The sequence below is a fragment of the Bos taurus genome, chromosome 8, assembly GCF_002263795.3.
Source record: "Bos taurus isolate L1 Dominette 01449 registration number 42190680 breed Hereford chromosome 8, ARS-UCD2.0, whole genome shotgun sequence".
Classification (NCBI taxonomy): Eukaryota; Metazoa; Chordata; class Mammalia; order Artiodactyla; family Bovidae; genus Bos; species Bos taurus.
In genome coordinates this window covers 1,133,040-1,137,871 of record NC_037335.1, presented here as the reverse complement: position 1 = coordinate 1,137,871, position 4,832 = coordinate 1,133,040, and positions in this window count along the sequence as shown.

Sequence of the window (4,832 nt, the reverse complement as noted above, 5' to 3'; positions counted from 1 at the left end):
GAGTTACAGACACTCTGCAGACTCAAGTAACGCGCGCTCAGCACCTCATCAAGCCGCCTGGCTGAGCAGGAAGCCGGCTGGCCCCGAGCACCATGCGCTGTCCAGCCGCTTCGGCAGGCGAGTCCTTGTGCCAAATGCCTCGCAGCTGGACTCCGCAGCGAGAGGAGAAAAGTATGCAAGTACAAGTGCCAAGTCTCGTTATCCCGGGGGTTTTCAAATGACAGCAGTAAGTCTGTCTCACTCTCAACTGTAATGCAACAAAAGGCATACTCCCTTCACACCGTCCGAGCCACAGTAAGGACCCAGAGTTGCATGTTGACCTTGGACTCCGTGTCTAGAGAGCCCTTCATGGCTTGTCTTCCAACACCAGACAGTGTCTGCTCCCGAGGGGTAGTGGTTCCCCCTTGGTGCCCACAGTGCCTGGCACACAGCTGTCGCTTAGCAAGCGCCTGGATGGAGGATGTGACGCGCTCTCCACGCTTCCTGAGATGAAAAGCCCGGTGTGCACCCACACCATCTGTGTGGGTCTCACTTGTTTTCGCCTTGTCTTCCACACACCCCCATTCCGATGGTCCACTCCTCTCTATAGAAATCTGTGCACTTTTCATGGAAGATATTACTGTCTGCTGACCCCACAAAGAATTGGCAGGAGCCCTCGGAAAGGATGATACTGTAATTGTTCTTGTGGGGCTCCATGGGGGGATAAATTTCTCATGATTCATATTTCCAGACGGACTTCAGTTCCCCAGGGCAGTCATTCCAGAAACTTCTCTCAGCCTTTTTACTCTAAGAAATAAAAATAGTGATTTAGGGCTTGATTGCTCCCATGAGAGACTCCCCTGTTCATGATGCAGAGTGGGAGCTGGGGCAGAGAAGAAGCTGGCTGGGAGGCAGGACAAGGGGCCCCGGGGGTCAGGAGAGGCTGCGGCCAGCCTCTCTGGAGGGTGAGGGCTGGGGGGATGGGGGGACAGGCCAGAATCGGGTTTGTCCTCGTGATCAGGCTGCCCAGGAGGCTTGGGCAGCAGGAGCCCATGGACGCAATGCACTGAGACTGGAGGCAAAGTGGGTGCATGCTGTCCTTCCCCAAAATGGTACTCACACACCAGGCCGGTGCCCACGGCTGGTGCCCACGGCTGGTGCCCGTGGCTATTCCATGCCACTGGCTGCGGAGCTCTACTACAGGGGTCTGTGTTGCTCTTAGTGGCTCAGTCATGTCCAGCTCTTTGTGACCCCATGGACTGTATAGCCCACCAGGCTCCTCTGTCCATGGAACTCTCCAGGCAAGAATATTGGAGTGGGTTGCCATGCCCTCCTCCAGGGGATCTTCCCGACCTAGGGATCGAACCCAGGTCTCCCGCATTGCAGGCCTCCAGGGAAACCCATACTACAGGGGTTCAGCTGTCGTGTTTCTTGAGCTTTTACTAGGCAGATAATGAACTCTTTGAACAAATATCTACGTCAGCATCTGCGCTGGGTGCTGGGGACACAGCTGTGAACAGGGATGAGCACGAAGGACGGCTGATCCATGAACTCTTATTCCGCAGCCTCAGAGTCAAGCCCTGGGCATGTATTTCTCCCAGGCCTATTGTTGTTTTCAAGGGGATGTGTTCAGAGTCAGTGGATCAGAGTTAATTTTTCAGCAGTTCTTGCTGAAAACAACAACGGTCAGGGGAACCCCCTCTTCTAAGGATTTAAGATCAAATGCGTGATTGAGAGTCGGCCTATCAGAAGTGCCCCAGGCGTTTGACTCATGTAAGGCTCAAAGTTTCAGTGTCAGCTGACAGGATGGTCCACTCCTGGTACCGAGTGACCAGAGGGGCCTGCCTGGCCAGCAGCAGGCCCTCCCTGGACCTGCCCTCACCCTCGCTCTGGGGCGCTGGACCCTCCTGGTCTTCCTGCTGTGAAGGGATAAACCCAGTGTCTCACCAGCTCTCCTCCTGGGTCTGTTCCTACTCTGAGCCCCACTGTTTCTCTACAAGCTTATTCTACCAGCTCCTCATAATCCTGGGCTCAGCTCACACGCTTCCCAGGAGGGATCCGTCCCCATTACTTGTCATCACTAGTGTGTTTCTCACTCTACAGAACAGACACTTCAAGTTCTGTAGGAAGTTGGAAATTCCTTGAGAATAGGGGGGTAGGTGGCTCTCATTAAATAAGTGACGTGGATCACGTTTCCTCCACACTCGCCAGCTCTCTGGGGATGTCTGTGACTATCACCAGGATGCCGCGGACTAGACCATTCTCTTGAAATCATATCTGGAAACATGGCCTGTGACCTAGAGGCGCAGAACCTGAGTAACCTAAGGCATAAGATGTTTTGTGTTAAATTGACTTGAACTAAATTAGCACCAGACCAGTAACTGGGTAAATGACATGTGACCCCAGAATTCCCTTTAATGGGGCTGGACAGCGGCCCTGGAAGATGTGCTCAAAGTGGCCACTTATTAAAAGGGTGATGTCACCCACGTTCCTTTTACTAGAATGGAAGCTAGAGCCCAGGGAGCTGGAGCCACTCCAAAAAGAGAACCAGCATGGGCAGGTGATTGAAACGTGATGGAGGGAGATGTTGCAGCCACTCTGTGCTCTGTGTCCCCTTGAGACAGGGTGTTGGCAGGATGGGGCCCTTCTGCAGCCTGCGTGGTAGCTGTGCTTGCTCAAATGACAGCCTCACCATCAAAAGCTGACAAGGAGAGAATGAAAGTCTCCCGTTTTCTGTGTCACACCCAGATACCCCATTGTTTGGCAGCTGGTTAAAATTCATATTTCCCTTGTCTGGTTTTTAGTGACTTTGGAGATCCAGCTAACATGGGTCTCCCTGTCTCTGCCCACTTGGCTAACCAGCTGGTCACACTTGCTTTTCTTTGTGTGTGACTCTTTTCCTTCTCTCCTTTTCACAGCATGGTATCAGCAACGGTGTATGATTTTCCTCAGTGGAGTGACCATCAAGAGAAAAGATCAGTCAGCTCCTAGGAATTTGAGATTTTGCTAATCCTGCTAGAATGGGAAATTCTAAGTATTTCAAAATAGACTTTTCCATTGGTGGAGATTCACTGACAGATCCTGGATTGTAAAGTGCTAACCTGGGGAAATGAAGGCTGACTTCAGTGTCAACATGTTCGTCACACCTGTGAAACCTGTGGCAACGGTGTCCTTTCTCCTCCTGGTGAGGAGAGTGGTCCAGCCATGGGAGCGGGAAGGTGGGCAGCCTCGCTCTCACCTTGCCTGTGGATTCTGCTTGGTCCATGGCTGACAGGGACCTGCGGCTGAGAACCATTCACCGGCAGCTGCAGCCTCAGGCCTTCTCCCCACTTCACTGGGAAATTGCCAAGAAGGCAAGACAGAGCCTCCCGGCTGCATAGATGCTGCCTCAGGAGCATGCAACCATCACCCTGAGCTGAGCTGAGAACCTGGAGCACGATGGGAATTTCTCACCCGGACAAACCCAGGAGATCGCTCCTGAGGTGTGTAGGAAACTTGTTTCTCACTCAAGGGTCACAAAATGCATTGTTACTGATATGAATTTTAATTGACTGCCAGGTCATTGCTAATTCATCCCTGACTAAGGCAGAAAAAAATTAATTGTTAAATTGAGGAGGATTTTTTGTTTTTTACATGAGCATGATCCTACAGCTGGAGGGTAAATAAACCCAGGAGCTGTTTTCAAAACTTTCTGCCTGAGGAGGAGTCTGGAGAGCTAGGAGCTTCATTTTGGAAGATCAGTCTTCTGTGCTGACAAGGGAGTGGATCTGCTATGGCCAGAATCAGGCCAGACCAACTGATGCTCTGAGGCAAGGCTGCGGGACGGGGCATATCAAACAGAACCAATACTGACCTCACTTGGGGTTGAGAAGCTGAATCCCAGGTCCTTGATCTCTCCTCCCATTGTCCTGGATTCCCTACCTCCCCCCATCCTCCTGGGGTCCCTGACTTCACCCCATCCCCCTGGGTCCCTGACCTGCCCCCCCAACCTCCTGGGTCCCTGACCTCCCCACCACCTTCCTGGGTCCCTGATATCCCCCCAATTCTCCTGGGTCCCTGACCTCCCCCCATCCCCCTGGGGTCCCTGACCTCCCCCCCATCCTCCTGGGTCCCTGACCTCCCCCCATCCTCTTGGGGTCCCTGACTTCCCCCCATACCCCTGAGGTCCCTGACCTCCCCCCATCCCCCTGGGTCCCTGACCTTATCTGCCTGGGGTCCCTGACCTCCCCCCATCCTCCTGGGTCCCTGACCTCGCCCCATCCTCCTGGGGTCCGTGACCTTCCCCCATCCTCCTGGGGTCCCTGACTTCACCCCATCCCCCTGGGGTCTCTGACCTCCCCCCCATCTTCCTGCGTCCCTGACCTCCCCCCATCCTCCTGGGGTCCCTGACCTCCCCCCATCCCCCTGGGGTCTCTGACCTCCCCCCCATCTTCCTGGGTCCCTGACCTCCCCCCATCCTCCTGAGGTCCCTGACCTCACCCCATCCTCCTGGGGTCCCTGACCTTACCCCATCCCCCTGAGTCCCTGACCTCACCCCATCCTCCCGGGGTCCCTGACCTTACCCCATCCCCCTGAGTCCCTGACCTCATCCCATCCTTCTGGGGCCCCTGACGTCACCCCATCCGCCTGGGGTCCCTGACTTCACCCCGTCCCCCTGGGGTCCCTGACCTCATCCGCCTGGGGTCCCTGACCTCTCCTTCATCCTCCTGGGTCTCTGACTGCACCCCCATCCTCCTGGCCTCAGGAGAGCCCTCTTGGTTTTGTCCCTACCTATTCCTCTCATTTCCTCCTCCCCCAATTTTTTCCCTGTGTTTTCTCTCCTTACATTCACATTTTCTCTCTTTCTGCTACTC